Genomic DNA, 22,885 nt, shown 5'->3' on the forward strand with positions numbered 1-22,885 from the left:
TTGGGGGAAATGGAAAATGGCTGGTTACTTTGCATTTTATGAGGGGAAAGACTCCCGCTCTGTAGAGAGGGCTGACAAGCTCGTGGCCCAGCCCTGAATCCTGACAGTCGCCGCCTTTGCAAAGGTGCACCCGCACCTCCACGTTGACCCCCCCCCCCCCCGAACGTCGGGAGACTGTTTGAGCCGCGTCATAAAAACTTAAAACTTAAAAAGCAGCTCTTCGTACTCAAATGCTACAATAGAATGCATATGACAACTTCTGATTTTGTCTCCCGTGGAAATAGGTTTTGAATCAGAGCACGGAGAGGTCTACGGGAAACGCAGAATGAGGAAGGTGGAGGGAGGGGATCCCGTCGTCCACAGCAATGAATGTTTTTTCCTTCTCCTTCTCAAGTTACTGGATGCCCGTAAACACTTTATGGCGTTAGGCAATTAGCTAATGCCTCCTCTGTTAAGAGAAGGCGTTAAGTGCCTTTCATATGAGTGACATATACTCCATCAGTTCAAACTGAGGAGCGTATTGAGTGGAAAGGTGGTATTTGTCATTATATAAGAAACTTGGCATTGTGATGCTATCTGGCTTCAAGCTTTTATGTTTATTTTACGGTTTCGAGAATGGGAACGAATCGGGCATTAAAAATGAATGTGCTTACATTCTTCAGCGCGCTCTTCTCCCCTGCAGGCATAAACTGACACTAACAGTGACCCCTGCAGGAAACCTGGACATTTCTCATCTGATCCTTGCCCAATTAATCACACTCGTCTCCCTTAGCTCTTACAGATAAATTTACAACTTGAGAATAAGACCTCTTAAGCCAAGAGCATCACCATTATTATTTTTAAATGATTACAATCATTTGTGTTTTAAATGATTAAAATGATGACGTGATTTAAGTGACGTAAAAGGGCTAATTTGAAGTCCAGGTTAGCTGGAGCAACTGACCTATTGGGCCCAATGTTGCTAAGATTCCAAAAAAGATATGAGACCTGTCGCTTCTAGCAAATCTGAAAAACATCCCTGAGCTGGTCAGCTTGGCAGTATGCGTCAGAAGCCTTAAATGTATCCACCTGCTTTGACCAGTTAGTAATTCTTTTCTTGAGAAATAATCAGAGGGAAGTCATAATTTACGTACAAAAGTTTGCTTCCAATAACAATAACCCAACACAACCTGAATGCCCAACAACAGGGCATGATATATACATACATAAGAGATGATACATGCATACGATGAGATATTATAACAATCATTAAATATTTGAATAGGTAACATATATGAATACCAAGTAAAGATTTGGAGGGAAACCTCATAATATATTGAGTGACAAAGTCAAGATACAAAAATATAAACAGTATGATACAAATTTGATTATGTAACAAATTTGTTATGGAAATAGGCAGACACACTTTTAAGAGACCAAAGCGGCATCTACCAACAAGGTAAGTCGCTCCAAGTCATGGCTTTTTGGTTGATTAATAATTCTCTGGTGTAAAATTGTTTGGGGATAGCTCATATAAAGTTATCAAGCCCCCCCTTTCTTCAACTGCAAAATGAGAGGGATATACCAGAATAAGCTCAAAGGGCTCTCCCAACTCTGACATTCAATTATTTCTTCAGTGATTCTCACACTTAGAAGATAGTATGAAAAATAATAATAAACCGAAATTTGTTATTGAGCAATAGTAACTAGTAAGAACTATAAAATGAGAATATCACAAGACAATTATTTTTATGTCTATTTATTAATGTCTCTATTTTCTTGATCTTTAGGATCTGGGGGCCGGATGAGAATAAGTTACTGAATCATTCGCGACATCTTTCCAGGAAGGGGTAATTTGGGAAAGAGGCTTTAGTAAAAGAGGATATTTGTTTTCCTGCGTTATTCCCAACGTACTACAATTCCATTCCATCCCTGTTGAAGATGAGAGCGCAGCGTGGACATGAGTTTCAGCTATCTGGCAAGTGCTGGGTACGTAGATGAGCTCTGTGTCTGGGAGTCCTCTGAATGTCCGCTGATTCCACGCCAGACCCTGGACCTGGACCATTTCAGGTACAATTCCAGACTTCAGTTAGGTTATAAGTCTAGTAGAAGGGAGTTAAGACCGAGCCCCTGAAATCTGAACCTATCCCTCCTTGCTCCCTCCCGGAGAGTGGACAGTGAAAGCATGGAGTCATTGGGGTGGCTGTCCGTGGCCCACAGATGTGCAGAGTGGGCTCCTCAGCTAACCTCCCCCTTCAGCTAAGCCTCATTCACCTCCCGTCACTCCAGACAAATGTAACTACGTGTTCTCCCCACCTCCATGCCCTGACGTCTGCAGTTTCCTCTTCCGGGAAGGCCAGCTCTCTTTCCAGGAAAAGTTTGGGACTTTCTCTCCTAAACACATCGACTTGGAGAACCCATCTCCACTCCTTGTCAGGTGGACCCTTCTTTCTCTCCTGCCTGAGAAACCTTCTATGTTCTTCTCTCTCAACTTCTCCCTCTATTACACCTGTTCGATTTTTCTCCCAATGAGTTACTCTGTAGGTAGAGAGGTTTTCTTGTTCACCCTCTTATTTCTAAATGAATAAGATTAGTCAGTTGGATAAAGTTGAAATTAAAAAGAATTTGCCTGATATAAGAAAAAGAAACTAGAAGAGAGAAAAGGAGGCTCTTGTAGTCAAAGACAGTGAAAAACCAATCAACAAGTCCGTAAGAATCCATGTATCATTTAGGAAACACTTGTGTATTAGTAAAGTGACTCCAGCTTGCCTGCTTAGAGGAAATGACTGCCTGGTATCTAATTCAGAACTTCAAGGAACTGTGCTAATAGAGGGCTGGAAAGGTGCCGTTCTCTTTGACAAATGCAGCAGCTTAGAATTTTAACAAGTAACCTAGAGTAAAAATATGACCTTGAAGTTCACAAAGCTAAACTAGCACTAAGTTTAATGGACGTATGCTGCTTACTACTCTTTGGCAGTGTTTTTCAAACTTCAGTTGTGACCCATCCCTGGTTCATGACCATTTTTTTTTTAAAGAAAATACAACAGAAATAGAAAATATCAAAATATGTTGCTGTGTGTTATTGCATGAAATTTTTGTTTCAGTTGTATACGTGACTATTAACTTTTTAAAAAGATTGTATTTATTTATTTATTTATGAGAGAGAGAGAGAGAGAGAGAGAGAGGAGGGAGGAAGGGGCAGAGGGAGAGGGACAGAGTCTTGAGAAGATTCCATACTGAGTGCAGAGCCCAACGTGGGGCTCTCAATCTCAGGACCCTGAGATCATGACCTGAGCTTAACCAACTGTGTTACCCAGGTGCCCCTACATGAGTATTAACTCTTAAGCAGACCAGTTATCAGTGGGGTTTGCCTATAACCGAGAAGGGTGGTCTAAATGATTCCCAATTTTCTGATTCATTTTTCAAAGTTTCTAATTTTTCATTCAATTTTCTGAGCCCATTGTGTTCTCTGTAATGTTTTAAGTCTTTCTCCCCACTCTCTACTTTTCCCCTACCCCCGACCCAACCACCTGTTCTTTCAGATGAGTGTGATAGGTAAGAGTCAATGGAGTCATGATGATTACTTGGATGAAGGTGATAATTATTGTGGGTGGATGGGTGTATTCAATATCTATGTTTCTAAGGCAGCCAACGTGTCCACACATTACTCCAAAATAGTCTCTGCCTGAAAACCAGAGACGGTTTATTATATGACTTCTTTTTTTAAGATTTTTAATTTATTCATTAGAGAGAGAAAGTGAGCATGAGCTGGGGGGAGGGGCAGAGGGAGAAGCAGACTCCCCACTAAGCAGGGAGCCCAACATGGGGCTAGAGCTCAGGACCCTGGGATCATGACATGAGCCAAAGGCAGATGCTTAAATATCTGAGCCACTCAAGTGCCCCGTTTATTATACAGCTCTATGGAAAGGCTAGAATCAGTAACAAGGAAACCTGCCTTCAAACACCAAGAGTAGGTAGCAATCACTACTGTTTCTTTTTTTTTTTTTTAAGATTTTATTTATTTATTTGACAGATAGAGATCACAGGTAGGCAGAGAGGCAGGCAGAGAGAGAGAGAGAAGAGGAAGCAGGTTCCCTGATGAGCAGAGAGCCCGATGTGGGGCTCGATCCCAGGATCCTGGGACCATGACCTGAGCCGAAGGCAGAGGCTTTAACCCACTGAGCCACCCAGGTGCCCCACTACTGTTTCTTTTTGAACTTGACTTTCGGTATGGCAGTTGGGTGGCTCAAAAATTTAAGGAGTAAAAAAAATCCTTAAAATGGGGCGCCTGGGTGGCTCAGTGGGTTAAGCCACTGCCTTCGGCTCAGGTCATGATCTCAGGGTCCTGGGATCGAGTCCCGCATCGGGCTCTCTGCTCAGCGGAGAACCTGCTTCCTCCTCTCTCTCTCTACCTGCCTCTCTGCCTACTTGTGATCTCTCTCTGTGAAATAAATAAATAAAATCTTAAAAAAAATCCTTAAAATGAGAAGTTCAGAGATTTGGATTTTGCTTGTTTTCCTCTTTGCATAAATGCCTCTCTCCCCTTATATCACTCTCCTCCTGAATAAACCAGTGTTAACCTAGTATGCTTTCTTCTCTATTTTTTTATACTCTTATACTCTTACATAAGGATAAACACACTCATAAACATATATAAACTTTCACAGGAGTTTGGCATCATTAGTTTAAACATGAGCCTAGGGACTCTATATTTTGCTTTTCTCATCCATCAGTACCTTGTTGGGAATCTGAGTCAACTGCTTACCCCAGACTTAGTCGTTCATACCTTCATATATTGTATTCCATCGTGTGAAAGGACCATATTTTATTCAGCTTTTCCCCTCTGAAGGGCACTGGTTTTATGTCTGATCTTTGGCTACTAAAAAAGAATATTGTAATAGCATCTTTGTATATAAATCCTCGTGCGCCGGGGCTTTTATTTCCCTGGGATAGATTCCCAAGGAAAAGACTGCCGAATTGAAGGGTATATACATTTTTCATTTTTAATAGATGTAGCTGGATTCCTTTCCAGAAAGACTAAAACAATTCACATGTCCGCCAAAAATAAGAATATCTGTGTCTCTACCAGCACTAAATATTATCACTCACTAATTTTTGGCAGCTGGAAGGGATTCAAATAATAATGAAGTGTTGCTTTCTTTGTGTTTCCCTCGCTACTCATAAATCTGTACATTTCTTCATAGTCTGTTACCATTTGAATTTGGTACCCCGTGAGTTTTCTGTTTATGTCTTTTGCTCATTTTTAAAAATTGGGTCATTTGTCTTTTTCTTGACAATCTGGAAGATGATATATCTTCAATATTGCCTATCGACTTTTTGTCATCTGAATTACAAATTTTCAAATGTATTATTTGCCCTTCATCATTTTAAATGGAATCTTTTGCCATAGAAAAGATTTTATTTTTACATAACCAAATATTTCTTCTCTTGCATAGCTTCTGGAATTCCAGTCTTTGTAAAAAGTTCTCCTTATTTCTTTTTAAAAAATTTTTAAAGATTTTTTCAAATTTATTTGAAAGAGAGGAGAGAGTACATGCAGGGAGGGCAGAGGCATAGGGAGAAGCAGACTCCCTGCTGAGCAGAGAGCCTGACAGGGGTCTCGATCTGGGGACCCCCAGATCATGACCTGAGTAGAAGGCAGTTGCTTAACAGACTGAGCCATCCAGGTGCCCCTCCCTATTTCTAGAATGTACATGCACTATCTTAGAATTTTTTAAAAGCACTTTTCATTTTTTTATTTTTAACACTTAAATATTTAATCCATCTGGTGTTAATTTTTATAAAATGTGTTAGATAGGAGACTAATTCTATTTTCTTTGAGATGGATAGCCAGTTGTACGAACGTAATTTACTGGACATTTCATCCTTTTCCCAATGAGCTGAACTTCATTCTTTGTATGACAGTCTCATAGTGACTGAAATTCATTTCTCTGAGTCTCTACTCCTCCAGTAAACTATTTATTCCTACACTGAGGCCATCTTGACATGATTACAGGTGCTCTGAGGAGTATCTTGGTATCTGATAGGACATAACACCCCAGCATTATCAAACTCCTCTGAGTTGTAGTCAAACATTTGTTTTTCTGTAAGAAGTTTAATATCATTTGCCACTGGCTTCTCCCCTGAACTTCCTAGCTTAACCTTAACCTTCCTCTGCCTTCCTGATGCATTGGCGTGGCTATCTAATAGACATCTCAAAATAATAAGTCCGAAACTAAATCCTGAATTTGTTTTCCAAAATTTATCTCCCTGCTATCTCAGCACTACCAAATATCCAACTGACTGCCTCTTTGCCCCACCTCCCATACCTTCATCTTAGCCATTATAGACTCCTCCTTTAAACCACATTTCAAATTTATTTTGGAACTGTTGTATGCAACCACCAGCTTTCACACTGAGCAGCTCCTGGGATGTCACACACACTAAATCTTGGTGAATGAGGCTCCCTGTTATGTCACATGTGCCCCCCCCCCCACGTATGTTCATTTCTATCTTTGCTGCTACTCCTTCTGTCCAAGCCAACAGTACCTCTCATGAACTAAAACAAGAGCTTTGCCATTGGTCTTCTTACTTCCATTCTTGACTCTCTGAGATCCACTTATCAAAGGATAAGACAGCCAGGCTGAGTTTTTAGAATCCCAAAACGTATCCCTTCATTCCCTAGATTAAAATCCTCCAAAAGGTTCTCAACCAGAGTTTAAACTAAAATCTTGTTCTAGACCATGAGGACCTACACAGTAGGGTCACTGCCGACCTCTCTAACTTTGTATCCTAATATTCTCCCTCTTTTCAAATATACTCCAGTCATACCTGTACCTCGGGTCCTTTGCACTATCTGCTCTTTGTTGGATCATTCACTTGATATCATCATACTCTTGTACTCTTCCATGGTAGTAGCATTTGTCACTACCTGATTTTTCCTGTTTCCTTCCTTCTTTATTTGTTTATCATTTTCTCCCAGAAAAATGAAAGTAAGCTCCCCGAGAAGAGGGATAGTGATTGTGTTCTCCATCACTGTATCCCAGGGCCTAGATTAGGGGAGGATTTATAATCTTAAAATTGTACCCAAAAAAAAGTGTACCACTGAACTCCATTCAGATCCCATCACAAGATTAAAGTTAAGGCTTGGAAAAGTCAGCAATATGGGACTTGGGATTTCTTTTGCTTTTTAATAGAGAAGAAGGTGGGGAGGGGCAGAGGGAGAGGAGAGAATCTTAAGCAGGCTCCACACCCAATGCAGAGCCTGACACAGGTTGGATCTCACAACCCTGAGATTATGACTTAAGCCAAAATCAAGAGTCAGATGTTTAACCAACTGAACCACCCAGGCACCCTGGGATTTGTGATTTTTGATTTACCTGTTTTAAACTACATTACCTAATACCAAGTCAAACAAAATACCCCTGAGGATGCTTGATTGGTGGACATAGGATTCTGCTTGTGTTTTCAAGGTTAATTGCAAGTCACAGAGACCCAATGTAAGTGGACAAGTTAAAACAGAATTTATTGGCTTTTAGGGTTGAGAAGTTCAGGGATGATCTTGATTTTAAGCTCTGCAAAATGTCAGTGCTAAAGTGAAGTCCTATGGAAGCCATGTAGTGCTTCATAAGTATTTGTTGAATGAATGAATTAATGACACCTACCTCACTGGATTGTTGTGAAGATTAGAAGAGATAATACATACAAAGCCTTTGACTCCTCGCCTGAAACTAGTAAGAACTCATCAGGAGTATGTAGTATTAGTTTTTTTATTAATATCATCATCATCAAAGACTTCGTTTTCAACACAATAGATGCATTCATTATTACTCTTGTACTATGGGGAAAAGGAAGAGTTTGCACTTTGCACAGTCATTGGGAATGACTCGGACTGTCTAGTAGGAGCACCAGCAGACGGGAATCAGGTTACAAGGCTTCCCAGCAGAGGCAGAGAAGTGGATTAACCCTGCAGGGCTTCTCTGGTCCAGATGGGAATTCAGCATTGAGTGCTCTTGAAAATACGTGTTGATTTTATTTTTTATTTTTTTATTTTTTTAAATGTATTTATTTGACAGACAGATCACAGGTAGGCAGAGAGGTAGGCAGAGAGAGAAAGGAGGAAGCAGGCTCCCTGCTGAGCAGAGAGCCCGAAACGGGGCTCGATCCCAGGACCATCGATCCCAGGATCATGACCTGAGCTGAAGGCAGAGGTTTTAACCCACTGAGCCACCCAGGCATTGATTTTAAATATCTGAATCAAATATGCAGTTTTTTAAAGGCCATCATGAATGGAACAAACATCAGAAGGGGCTCCAAGTTCTTCTCTCCTAAATGTTATATGCATGTAGTATTTTTCTTCCTGATTTTAAACTTTATAAACTTGGCCAAATCAGTTAGAAATATAGACTTGCAGAAAAGAAATATATAGTTGCCTTCTCTCTTCTTAAGTACCTGAGTCACTCCTTGATAAATGGAAAATAAATGGAAGTCCATCCACTCCCTTTTTAATGTCACTGTGGTGGGTTAAACATGGCCAGGAATTTGGGGAAGCACCTTCCTTCAAGAACTGAGACATTAATTTCCTCCTCTTAAAGCCAGACAAGCTATGTATGTGGCTGTTTGGACTGGTGCATTGTTGTAGAAATGACACTGTATCATTTTGCAAGCCCAGGCCAGTAAGAGACTAGCAAATTCCATTTCCCATCTTGAATCACATTCTCTAAGCTGCCTCATAAAAATCTGGAGAGATCACCTGGAGAGACCCTACATGGCTGAGCTCCTCCCTCCCGCCAAGGTGCTAGGGTAGAAGTCAAGCTGTCGAGGCTCTCCAGCCCAGCCCAGCTGGATACCCCTACTTGACCCCTGTCCGTACCATGTAGAGCAGAAGAGCCAATAGCCAAGCCTGTCCTAACTGCTAGTCCGCAGAGCTTGATAAAAAATAAAAAGGTGGTTGTTTCAAATGGTTAAGTTTTGAGGTAGTTTACTCAGCAGCCATAGGTAACCTGAACCCTCTAGCAATATTTGTATAGAGCAACAGTTAGTAACCTGATAAATCCGAGCTGATAAATGGCCAAGAGAGCTTCGCACAACTAGCCACAGGAAGCTCCTTGAAGCGGGTTGGACATCACAGATAGAGTGGTTTGGTGGCCAGGAAAAGCTGAATGACAACAGTTTCCACTTTGGGGAGAGTTTGTCTCTTTCTTCTGAGTAGATAGCATATGCAGGAGCTACTGTGTTAGTGAGGGTGTGGAGGACCCAGCACGCATAAGCAATCCAAAGACATTTGACACTCAGACTCCTACACCGGCCTTCTGAGCCCCTGCTGTGTATGAAGCCCTGGAATAATGATAACTGGGAGAAGCAAGACTTACCCTCATGGAGCTCCTCATCTACCGGGAAAATATTCAGAATTATTTGCTAATGATATAGGAGGGCAGAGATGCAGTGGGAAGGAAAGACTACCTCATCCTAAAATTGTGCTCCTGAACTCTGTCCAATCCCATTTCCATGATCAAGTGAAGTCTTTGAAAAATGAGCACATTGGAGTGCCTGGTATGTAAATATAGATATAGATATATAAGGTTTGTGATTTGGTATTTGTTTGTCCATACTACATTATAGAATACCAAGGAAAACAAAATGCCCCTGAGGACCTTTGATTTGTGGAGACCAGACCTGCCTGAGTCTGCCAGGACATGGTGATTGTAAGCAGCAGAGGGCTGGTAGGAGCTGACAAGGTAAACATGGAACTGACCCACACTTAAGACTCAGATGTTCAGGGATTGTCTTGATTTTAGCCTTTGCTCAAGCCAGATGCTCAAGTGTGCCAAGAAAGCTGTCTCCTTCCATGTTTTTGGCTAGATTTTCTTCTACATTCTACTCTTAGCATGGTGGCAAGATGACTGCTTGAAACTCCATGCTTACCCATATTTCCTGGCAACCCCAGTAGAAAGAAAACTCCCCCTTCCTGATATTCCAGCAAAAATTCCAAGGTTGAGTGTGATTAACTGAGCTTAATCCATTGCTCCTCCCTGAACTGATTCAGTATGTCTCAGGGAAAAGAACATTTTCTCTGACCAGGTCAAGATCGTGTATCCAACCTTTCAAGGGTAAAGTTAGTCACACATTTTATTTAGCCCAGTATATTCAAAATATTATCATTGTTCAATATTAAAATTACTAATGAATTTTCTATTCATATTAAACTACAGTTTGCAGAATGTATTTTATGCTTATAGCTATCTCCATTTGGATTAGCCACATTTCAAGGGTTCCTCAAGTATTGGGCTGGGCAATACTAAAGACTTATTTTTTATTTTTTAAAAATTTTATTTATTTATTGTGAGAGAAAGTGAGAGCAAGAGCAGGGGGGAGGGGCGAGGAGAGGGAGAAGCAGACCCCCCTCTGAGCAGGGAGCCCAACACAGGACTCAGTCCCAGGATCCTGGGATCATGACCTGAGCTGAAGGCAGATAGATGCTTAACCAATTGAGCCACCCAGGCGCCCCAATTCTAAGGATTTATTGTGGTGTAAGAGGAATGGAATGGAACAGAAAAGAAGAATAGGGGAAAAGGCAACTTGGAACGAGTAAGGGAAGAAAAATCTGTCTTCCTGTGGTTCTGGAGTCCAGTAGAAAAATATCTGGAAGTTGGTGTGTCTTCTTAGGAGATGTACAACATGAGCCAATGGAGCAGGAGTGGCCTTGAGGCAGGGCTGAGGAGACCTAGCAGGGGACACCAGCATGAAACACAGGACTTCCAATCAGAGAAAGGAATCTGGGCATCTCAGTGAATGCTGAGATGAGACACCTTGTCCCGGGACTGGTTGAGAGGAAGACACCAGGACAGAAGCTGACATGGACAAATGACAAGCTCAGACCAGACCACACTGGGACCACCACCCTGTTCCTTCCTTTGGCAGTTAGGGGAAATGAAAGACAGCTGATCGTGAATTGACTGAGAAAGATCTTTGATTTGATTGAGCTTCCTCTGTACTGACTGGTTTGTGGAGGGAGTTTCAAGAAAGAAATGAAGCTTAGATCTAAAAAACAAAAGTTATATACCTTGCATATCCGAGATTATTGGCCTGGAAATATCATTCCTGAAGCAGTCTCCAAAACCCTGTGTGCCTGGCAGTAGAGCCACAGCCCTTTGTCCCTTCAAGCAGGGGACTTTGGTGACCATTCTTTACTCGCCAGTGGATTTTGCACTCACACACCCCAAGGGGATATTTGGCCATATGGGAAGACGGTGTTGGGTGCCACAACCAGGGAGGAGAGGGCTATTGTGGGCGGAGGCCAGGAATGCCACTAAACGTCCTACAATGGCCAGGTCAGCCCCCACAAAAAGATTCAACCAGCCCCGACTTCCAGTAGTGACTACACCCATGGTGAGCGTTGAGTAATGTAAAAAATTGTCAAATCGATATGTTGTACCCCTGAAACTAATACAATATTGTATGTCAACGATACCTCCATAATAATAGTAATATTAATAGTAACAAAATGCCAATAGTGCCAAGGTTGAGGAACCCTGGATTCAGCCAGTTTAAGATACTTGAGAAGCACAAAGAGAGAGGAAAAGGAAGTTCTTGTCTTCTGTGTTGGGGTGACCCCGTCATAAAAGAGAAGGCAGTCCTGGGGCTGCTCATAATGTAGTTTCTATAACACGGAGGAAATGGAATCTTCTGTCAGGGTAGCGAGTCTGAGGACAAGCCACAGGGTGAGCCAGGCCCAGAGGCTGAGGCCCCAAAATGTCTTCCATTTTTCTTCTCCCCTCCCCACTCTTCTCTCCCTCAACAGTCCCCTCAGAGGAAGGTTCCCCCTGGCTGAGGTGGGGCTGAGGCAGGACGAAGTGAGGCAGCAGACGGCGGCAGAACCCTGTCGTCTGTGTGTCCTCCCGGTGCAGGCGGAGGCAGAGGCCTGCTCTCCGGGCCCCAGCTGTCTGGTTTCATTTCCATGCAGCAGCGGGCGCCTGGGAGGTGGCTGTGGGGAATGAGCCAGGCGGGACAGTTTTCTCACTCTGCGCCTTTGCTCACACTCTACTCTCCTCTGGAACAGAGCCTCTCCAGGGTTGTTGAAGAATCACCTGGAGAGCCGGTTAAAGCACAGACTCCTGGGCTAGCTGCCATGGTCAGAATCAGTAGGGCTGAGGGCCGAGGTGTCCAACATGTCCCAGTGTGCCTGGGATTTTCCACGTTAGCACTGGAAGCCCTGCCTCCCTGGCAAACCCAGATGGCTGGCCACCTCTAGGTGGGGCCCAAGATTTTGTCTTTCTACCAGTCTCCCAAGTGATGCCAATGCCACCCTCAGGGGACCCCACTCTGGTCTGCCATGTGGGTCCAGCGCACCAGGCCTGTGACTCTTCTGTGTGCTCCCAGGCCTAGAGCAAATGAAACCAGCTTCGGAAAGGGTTACCTATAGTGCCTGCTCTCTCCCCACCCCAGACCCCCCGACCCTGAGGCAATCATGGTCACACCTACCGTTGTAAGGTGACAAGGATGTACCTGGGGTATTTTTCCCGCTGACATACTTCGCATTTCCCATAGGGAAGGAATCATAGTCTCGTAGCCTACCTATTGCCATGGGAATAAATCCAGGGGGATACCAAACATATGGAAGATAATAAATCAATTTATTGAGCAGAAAAAGCTAAACATTTATTGAGTGCTTACCAGGTGCCAAGGACAGTGCTAACCATTTTATAGCGTTTAACTCATGTCATTCAGTGCGCAGCTGCTACTGCCCCCATTTTACAGTTAAGGAAAGAAAGAAAGAAAGGCTCAGAAAATTGATAGGACATGTTCACAGAACCAGAAAGCCATGGAGCCATAGAGCTAGAATTCTAACTCCACTGTGATATCAGAGCCCATCCTCTTTTCCATTATGCTCTACTAGCTACAGTGAACCAGGTGTGGCGATATTTAGTATTTATTTAGAATATTTTTCAGTTTTTCATGGGAGTCCACGTGCCTCAGCTGTTTGTGTGTTCTATAGATTCACATCGTCTTTCTGGGAATAATGCAGGGCTGTTTAATTTTAACTTTGAATCTGCACTGAACACTGATTCACCCTTTGTGGTGATTTTTCAGTCCAAGAAAGAATGGGAGATATTCTGAGTGAAAGACATGTTTGCTTAGCACCCATCCACCATTCTGTGAAAATCCAGGGCCATCCGTGTGGATTACGAGGGACTAATTCTGCTCTGGATCCATGGATGTGCACAGGACCCAGGACTGGTGCATCAGAGCACTCCATCTCCTTACCCACGGGGATTAGGGGAGAGGTGGGCACATGAGCCAAGCGTGGACACTGAGAACACTCCATCCTTTGACTATAGAGACTGGTTCCTGGGATGCTAAACCAAACCATTCCTGAAACTTCTCTAAGCCATCTGAAAGTCTGTGTTCCCCTTCCTCTGAGATAACAAGTTAGAAAATGTGAAATAACCTTGGGGCTTCTGGTAACCATCTTTGGAAAGATATGGAACATCTTTATATGGGTATAACACCACTATAGATAGAAAATGAGCCATGAGATGAAGAAAAAGAGAGTTCCCTCATGATTAGAACCCTCAATCCAGATTCCCAGTTACTTGAGCCAGTAAATTTCCTTGTTTGTTTAAGGTAGTGTAGATTGGGTTTCCATCACTTGCAACCAAAAGAATCATGGCTAATACACCTGACCCATGAGAAATGAACAGAAAGGTCTTAGTGGGTGGGAAAAACCAAATACCTTGGTTTCCAATAATGATTATTTTAAAATGCCCTAACATTTTAATACCTACCTACCTTGTTACCTTCTGTAAAAAAGATTAATGGTAAATGGCCTTTAGATTTGGCCTGGGGAAGGTGATTTGGTTTGACTATTTGCCTAACTTTCTTTTCTGATTGTGTCTTTAGTTACTAATTAAGGATCTGTGGTCAGATAGGTTTTTAAAAAAATGCATTCCTTAGTTAACTTTTTACAGGCTGTGAATTTATAAAATTTTCTGAATACATAGAAGCATATTTATCTGTTAAACTTTCTCTGAACCAGTTCTTAGAACAAACTTTCTCTCATATGTTGTCAGTTGATTTTTAAAAGCCAACTTCTCAGCACAGTACATGTATCAGGACCACAGAGTTGAATCTGAAGAAATAAAAGAAATAAGGGTATTGCTCATAAGGCCGGTCATTCCAGCACTGGCACAGTCGAATTCAGAGAGTAAAAGAATCTGGGTAAATGATTATATAACCAAACTAAAAGACTTCTCTTCAATCTGAGTGTGTTTGTTTCTGTTTTGGATGATTATTTAAGAGTGACATGGTTTCCCTCTGGCCACTGTCTTTATTTTCTTTGGATCTTTATTCATTGTGTGTGACATGTACTGCCTAGGACCCTGAAGTTGCTGAATGTCTTACAAGGAACCAGCTCCAAAGGACCCACTTGCCAGTGCAAACACGTCCGACAGGTTTAGTGACCCTGCTGTGCATATAAGTAGCTGAACCGGCCAAGCCCGGGCTCTTCCTTGGTATACAACCAAGCCCAGGGTTATTTCTGGTTATTTCGTCCTGAATTTTGCTTCCAGGCTCTTTTCCAAACTCCCCTATCCAAGACTATCAGTCAATTTATGCCCTCTTTCCTTCTTTCACAAATGTTTATTGGGGTCTATGCCTGGGGTTCTAGAAATGAGTAAGTCTCTGTTTCTTTCTTGATGGAGTTTCTGGTCCTTTCAGGAAGACGGGTGTATCAGTGCATTTATAACGTCCCCTGAAGGTGTACTGTGGGCTCTCAGATCATGGAGGAGGGGAGTTCTTTGAGATAGATATTTTCTCTCTTACATATATTTTCTTGATGAGTATGCTAGTGTGCAACTCCCTCCCTTGGAAATGGTCCTTTTTCAAAACGCTTCTAAATAAAAGAAAATATCAGTTCCTAGCTCTATGTGCTGGATAACTATAATGCAACTACCAGTTTCCTTACTTTTGATTTGGAAATTTTTCAAATGTCCAGAAAATTCAGAAGAACATTATAATGAAAGTCTAGTAACTCTTTACCTGGATTCTCTGTTAACATTTCCCCCATATTTGTTTTACCTTCTCTCTTAGTCTCTCTGTAGTTTGCTGAACTATTTGAAAGCTGCAGATATCAGAGTACTTCTATCATAAAAAAATTCAAAAATATTTGCCTAAGAATAAGGACATCCTCTTATAACAACCCAATATGATAATCACATCTAAGAAATTTAACAATTCTGTAACATAATGTACAATCCACATTCAGATCTACCCAGTTGTCTCAAAAATATCTTTTATAGCTGTTCATTTTTTAAAAATCCAGTATATAATTGAGGTTTTTATCTTCTTAGTCTCTAATCTGGAATAGTCCTCACCTTTTACTGTTTTTCATGTTATTGTGTGTTGGACAGGTTCAGTCCACTTGTAGAATATCCCAAAGATTCCATTTATTTGATGGTTTCTTCATTATTCATTTCCAGTTTAAAAATATTGGCAAGAGGGGGCCCTTGACTGGCTTAATCGGTACACCATGTGGCTCTTGATCTTGGGGTCATGAGCTCAAGCCTCACGTTGGGTGTAAAGATTAAATAAAAATATTGGCAAAAGAACCATGGGTCATTTGAATAGGTTTTTTTTTTTAAGATTTATTTATTTGAGAGAGAGAGAAAGAGAGACAAAGAGAGCAGGTGAGGGGGCAGAAGGAGAGGGAGCGAGTATCTCAAGCAGACACTCTCTCTCTGCACTGAGCTCAGAACCCCACAGAGCCCATCGCAGGGAACGATCTCAGGACCCTGAGATGGCAACCTGAGCTAAAACCAAGAGTTGCTCACCCAACCAACTGTGCCACCCTGGCGCCACTCATTTCTGTAGTTCTTACTTCATCCTTAGTAGGCATGTAGTGAAAATATGATTAAAATTTTAAACTCCCACATTAAAACAAATCCAAAACCAGAAAATAGTTGATTTTTTAAAAGATTTTATTTATAAGTAATCTCTACACTCAACGTGGGGCTCAAACTCACAGCCCAGAGATCAAGGGTCACACATTCTACCCCCCAAACCAGTGAAATGAGTTGTTTTCTAATCGACCGGAAGATCTGCAGATTGGAGACCTTACTATTCAAAGTATGCTCAGCAGACCTTCTAAAAAATTCAAAATTCCAGACCCCTCTGTAGATTTGTTGAATCACAATCTGTAGTTTAACAATACCCCCAGGTGATTCATATGCACCTTAAGTTTTGGGAAGTACGTGTTGGAGACACTGACTAGAGGACAGGCTTCTGTCATACTGGTCTTTCCAAATCAAAGGGCTATTTGTGGATGATGCCCTTAGGACATAGTATTGACATCCTCTTTTTCGTGACCAAGAGAACATTTTTTTACTTGGCTAAGAACAGCATTTTCTATCTCTCTTGAAGTTAGGAGTTGCTATATGACACAGCTCTGGCCAAGGTGGGGTGGGCAGAGATTTCAGAAAAGGGCACGGGTTCACCCAGCACACACATTTTGCCCTTTCCCTTTTCCTTCCCGATATGTGAACATGAAGGTGGTGGTGGAGATGCTGTTTGTGACAATGAGGCATCAAACCACATGCTGAGGGCGGCTGCCTGGAAAGAGCCCAGAGAGCTCTCTCTGAACTGCCTACCTCCACACCTCTTTGATGCAGGTCAAACCAAGCCTCTGGTTTAAATCACAGTTTCATTAGGTTTCCTGTGATCTGTTGTCAAACTCACTCCCTGATACACACCATTCAAAGGACCTCATGACAGAGATTTGGGGGAACCGCTGGTATAGAGCCTTACATAGGGAGGGAGGCAGACGCTTTCTTGGTGTTTTGTATCATTTAGGATTTTGCCCATTAAGAGAGAGTGAAATGTGAAATGTATTCCTTTCCCACTTAGGAACGGGGATGGCTGGACCTCCTCCAGACAATTGTCATAAGGGAGACAGATTCCTGCTGTAAGAGCATTTTCATTTAAATTCTCGGATCTGCAGAAGGCAGTAATGCACACATTATGCCTCATGCAAAGACTAGCTCCTGTTAATGAAAAAGGGTGAACAAAGACTCGCCCTATGTTGCAAATGTTTTTTTCTTCTCACATGACAGCAATTCTAGTCTCCTTTGGTAGCTCGCTATCTCTGTTAATTTCTTTACACTTCACCAACAAGAGGAAATGTGTGTGTGTGTGTGTGTGCATTAGGGCACATAGCTTTCCAAATTATTATGCATCTGGTTCTTAAAACAATTTGAGATACTTCTTATATCTCAGATTTCATCACATTCAGGACTTACCTTTGCACAGAAGAATTTTGGATCTCCAGCACTTGGCTTTTTCTCAGCTGGGCGTAATTTATTCTTGCTCCAATGTAATGAGTTCTCGCTCATCTGTGAAACCCCTTGCTTACCCCATCATATATTGGTAAGTGCCTCATACTCACTAGTCGACATAAATATTTATTGAATAAATCTATCCGTTAAACTCCTATTAAGCACTCTTTTTACATACCGCACATGACAAAGGGGTTGGCAAACTTTTCTGGAAAGGGCCAAATGGTAATTATTCTGGGTGTTATGAGCCAAGAGACAAAAATGGGTGTATTACGTGGACCCTTATTTAGCCATTAAAAATGCAACCGTTTAAAAAAATGTAGCAACTACCCTTACCTCATACCATATGCAAAAGTGAAGCCAAAATGAACCAAAGACTTAAATGTAAGAGCTAAAACCATGAAACTTTTAGAAGAAAACCTGGAAGTACCACTTCATGACCTTGGATTAGGTGATGGCCTCTTACATATAACACCAAAAGCAAGTGCAACAGAAGAAAAAAATAAGTGAATGGGAGGGGGGGAGGGAGAAAAGGAAAGGAAAAAAAAATAGATAAATTAGATTTCACCAAATTGAAAACTTTAATGCATCAAAGGAAACTATTACGAAAGTAAAATGGTGACCTACAGAATGGAAGAAAATATTTGTGCATCCTGTGTCTGATAAGGGTTTAATAGCTAGAATAAAGACCTCCTGTGAGTCAACAACCAAAAGACAAATAATCCAAGTAGAATTTTTTTTTAAAGATTTTACTTATTTATTTGACAGACAGAGATCACAAGTAGACAGAGAGGCAGGCAGAGAGAGAGAGGGAAGCAGGCTCCCTGCCGAGCAGAGAGCCCGATGTGGGACTCCATCCCAGGACCCTGAGATCATGACCCGAGCCGAAGGCAGCAGCTCAACCCACTGAGCCACCCAGGCACCCCTCCAAGTAGAATTTTGAAATGGGTAAGGACTTGATTAAACTTTCTCTAAAGATACACACGTGGCCAATAAGTACATGGAAAGATGTCATCAGGGAACTGTAAATTAAAACCGCCCTATCACTTCACATCTACAAAGACAGGTATAATTAAAAAAAAAAAAAAAAGGGAAAATGGGTTTCAGCAAGGCTATGGAGAAAATAGAACCCTCGTGCATTGCTGGTGGGAATGTACAATGGTGCAACCGGCGTGGAACCCAGGCTGCCAGTTCCTCCAAAAGTTAAACATGGAATTACCTTAAGACACAGTGGTTCCACCCCTGTAGCCCAGGAGGCATGACTGGCAGTGAGCATGGTTCAAAGTACTTGCAGTTTCAAATCTCCTTTGATTCTTACCGCACGAGAGGTTGGTGGCAGAGTGAGGACTGGAACCAGATCTCCTGCATCTCTCCTGGGCACCCTCTGGTCGTGGTACCCAGCCTCATGGAAATGGCTGCTTCCCGCAGCCCCAGGCTCTGCTGTAGGAACACACATGTCAGTCCTTGGCCAAAGTCAAGGACATTCTCAATGCTGGAAGGAGTTTCTTCATGATGCAGCCAAATGCTGAGGCCTGAATCCAGAGAAAATAAATGAACAAGGAAGGCTGTTATGCATTAATGTGATCAAACTGCATGATTTATTTGCTTAATGGTTGCAGCAAAAGAATGTGGCATTTAACCATTCCGTTCTTCTCAAATCTTGTGTGGATCCTTTTAAAATCAACCCATGAGATAATCTAACAGAGAATCTTTTTGATTTCCATTTGTTGCAATTCATGTAAAATAAATCGGGAACAAGCCCTGACACCAGTCACAAAAGACCACATACTGTATGATTCCATTTGTATGAAAGGCCCAGAATAGGCAAATCCAGAAAGACAAAGTAGCTTAGTACTTGCCAGGGATTGGAGAGAGGGAGAATGGGGAGTGAAAGCTAACAGGTACAGGTCTCTTTTGGAGATTATAGAATGTTCTAAAATGAGATTATGGTAATGATTGCACAACTGTGGAAGTATACTAAAACCCACTGAATTGTGTATTTAAAACAATGGATTTTGTGCCTTATAAATTATATCTCAATAAAGCTGTTTAAAAAATCTCATAAGTACCATTACTGTTCTGTCCCATAACTTCTGTACAGTTAATGGAAAACACAAATAACTTTTATTTACTATTGACAATGTGTCAGTCACTGTGTTTTTTAATGATCTCAACAACTCTATTAGCTAAGCATTATTATTATCCTACAGTAGAGATAAAGAACCCAAGGCTTCAAGAAACAGTGTCTTGGGGCGCCTGGATGACTCAGTCGGCTAAGCACCCAACTCTTGGTTTCAACTCAGGTCACGATCTCCGGGTCGTGAGATCGAGTCCCCCATTGGGCTCCACACTTGGGGCGGAGTCTGTTTGAGATTCTCACTTCCTCTGCCCTTCCCCACCCTGATCTCTCTCTCTCAAATAAATAAATAAATAAATAAATCTATCTTTAAAAAAAAAAAAAGACAGTGTCATTTGTTCAGTGTTGCCTAGCTACCTGGGAGGCTCCCCAGCTGGGAACCCAACCCATACGTAGGTGATTGCAAAGCTCTGGGCTTAAGGCTTTGGTTTATTCTTTGATTTATGTGTTTTGTTGGTGTTGTTGTGGTACATAGGGTACAAATTGTCTACTGACAACAGATGCTTCCTGATTTCTGAAATATACTGCAACACATCTTGATGAAATAGTTATCCACCATGTCTCCTTTATCAAAGGCTCTCTGCGGTGGCGAGATAGCTGGATCATTTCATTAGAGGCTAAGAGGGATGAAATGACCCAACCTTCCCTGTGTCCACCAGTTTTTTTAAACAGTGAGTTCGGGTGTCAAGGGTTATTACCAGAAAGCCCGCCTATGGCCTTGCGGGTCTGTCTGCGCGAAGCTCTGGGCACCCGGTTTGGATAACATCATGTTCTCAAGGTCTTTTTGACCCGAACACTTTGTTCAGCCTCTGTTCAGACTGAAAACCCGCAAGATCTTCCTGTGTTTCCAAAGATTGGCTGCTGTGGAAATCACCAGAGAGTTTCTCCTACGGTGTACATTCAAATGTACTCGTTCTCTTTTTCTCTCCGCAAAATACAACTTGGATTTATAGGATGTAAGAGGTTCTACTTGGTGGAATGTAAAATCTGTCTTAAATCTCCCCATACTTGGCAAAGTGCGTTCTCTCTCTCTCTTTCCTCTTGAGCACATTTCCAATTGTACTTCAGAGACGGATTTCAGCTGGTCCTTTCCCCCTGTTTTATAGACTTGAGAATGGTTATTTGGACTATATTTCTTTTTTTTTTTAATTTTTAAAGGATTTTTTATTTATTTGACAGAGATCACAAATAGGCAGAGAGGCAGGCAGAGAGAGTAGGGGAAGCAGGGTCCCTGCTGAGCAGAGAGCCCGATTCGGGGCTCGATCCCAGGACCCTGAGACCATGACCTGAGCCGAAGGCAGAGGCTTTAACCCACTGATTCACCCAGGTGCCCCTGGACTATATTTCAAACCATTCTTCCTTGAACTTCAACCACCAAACACCGCTAAATGCACCGGAAACCCTACCTACCCGTAATTCTTTGCCAGAGTTTAGAAATACCCCTTGACACTTTCCAGCACCAGCTATTCCACACACACCCCCCCCCCCATCTACAGATTTCTCAGACATTGAGAAGGTTCTTTCTTTCTGTCTATGCCTTGCATCTCTTTCACTGCCCCATTGCGGGCCAGTGATCTAGCTTGTCCTCTCACTGAGAGAGGGAGAAGGAGAGAGCAGGGGAGCAGGGGGGAAATGGCTTTGAACCCGGAAACTCAGGAGTTTGTTAAATTTTTTTTTTTAAAGATGTTTATTTATTTATTTGACAGAGATCACAAGCAGGCAGAGAGGCAGGCAGAGAGAGAGGAGGAAGCAGGCTCCCCGCTGAGCAGAGAGCCCGATGCGGGGCTAGATCCCAGGACCCTGAGATCATGACCTGAGCCGAAGGCAGCGGCTTAACCCACTGAGCCACCCAGGCGCCCCGATTTTTTAAAAAGATGTATTTATTTAGTTAGTTATTTGAGAGAGAGAGAGACCGCGCACATGAGCAGGGGGAGGGGCAGAGGAAGAGAGAAAATCTACAGCAGACTCCCTGCCGAGCATGGAGCCCTATATGGGGTTTCATCTCAGGACTCTGAGATCATGATCTGAGCAGAAATCAAGAGTTGGAGTTACCCAGGCGCCCCTCAGGAGCTTGGTTAAAAAAGAAATTTCACCCTAGTGACTGGGTCTCAGCTGGAGACAGCTGGTGTCCACCGAGAGAGAAGCTTTTTTATTTCGCTCTCTTTTTTTTTGTATTTGAGAGAGAGAGCACAAAGAAAGAGGGACAGGGAGAAGCAGGTTCCCCCATGAGCGGAGAGCCAGATGTGGGACTCGATCTCAGGCCCCTGGAATTACTACCTAAGTCTAAGACAGACGCTTAACCAACTGAGCCACCCAGGCGCCCAAGGGAGAAGCTTTTTAAGTGGACGCCATCCAGTAGCTTCTGAATGAAGAACGAGCATTCCAGCACAAGCTGCTAAGCCACAGATGTGAGGGGCGGGATGTGGTTGGGGGCTAAGACGGGTTTGATATATTCGTCACTGATGAGTAGGAGTGCCTCCCTCCACTATTGACAATCACCATCTATTATACCAAATGAATTTTCCAGAGAGACCATTCATGCTTCTACTTGCTGTCCCTTATTCCCTTGTGTGTTTCCGTGTGAGCATGACTTCTTAAAAACAGGGCAAGAGTAGGGTGCCTGGGTGGCTCAGTGGGTTAAGCCTCTGCCTTCAGCTCAAGTCATGATCTCAGGGTCCTGGGATCGAGCCCTACATCGGGCTCTCTGCTCAGCAGGGAGCCTGCTTCCTCCTCTCTCTCTGCCTGCTTCTCTGCCTACTTGTAATCTCTCTCTTAAAAAAACAAAAACAAACAAAAAACAGGGCGAGAGGTTTAACAGGCATTGTGCTATTTAACCCCTGGGATTACATTTTGCTGCCTTAAATGCAGGCTGTTTTTGATGATATAAACAGGTAGAAGAGCACAGACCCCTTTTACTTCAGGGAGCGAAAGTCATTTGCAAGCTGACAGTGGAGAGATTCTGAGAACAGAGTGTTTCAAACAGACTTCCCACACAGTTGCTATGCCATATATCTTCTCCTGGCACTGAGTAAACATTTTAAATTGCCGGTTATTCGCTGAGGTTGGCAAGAAATTCGAGCAGGAATATATTTAATATCCCTATAGAATTTTGGTGAAAGTGACTTTTGCGTCTCTGCTCTTCCTACAAAGCCAAGCAAAGTCGGTGTTTTAATGTTATTTCCTTTCCTATCATAGAAACCAAAGGAATTGCCAAATGAAAGAGACCGGGGGAGAAATATAGTTAAGTAATGGAATAGTACACAAAAAGGCAGAGCATTTTTATTTTAGAGATGAGGAAACAGAAACCAAGAGAGGTAAAGTGACTTGACCAAGATCACACAGAACAAGCCCATCCATGAAGAGGACATCAGAGTCATTGGCCTGGGTAACTGATCACCGGATTCTCATACGGAGGTAACTTGTTCTCTCATGCCTTCTGAAG

The 22,885-nt window shown here is 42.5% G+C and overlaps 1 long non-coding RNA gene across 2 annotated transcripts; it reads left to right on the top strand.

The window, feature by feature from the left end:
- The first annotated feature begins 1,842 nt into the window (after positions 1-1,842).
- On the top strand, positions 1,843-17,731 carry LOC125083155 (uncharacterized). 2 transcript variants are annotated; one of them, XR_007122191.1, is made up of 3 exons: positions 1,843-2,049; positions 9,601-9,716; positions 16,879-17,731. It is a non-coding gene; the product is annotated as an uncharacterized LOC125083155 (long non-coding RNA). The 2 variants fall into 2 exon arrangements; XR_007122192.1 differs by lacking the exon at positions 16,879-17,731 and adding an exon at positions 13,069-15,609.
- Positions 17,732-22,885: the final 5,154 nt, after the last annotated feature.

The sequence above is a fragment of the Lutra lutra genome, chromosome 13 (assembly GCF_902655055.1).
Source record: "Lutra lutra chromosome 13, mLutLut1.2, whole genome shotgun sequence".
NCBI classification, from domain to species: Eukaryota; Metazoa; Chordata; class Mammalia; order Carnivora; family Mustelidae; genus Lutra; species Lutra lutra.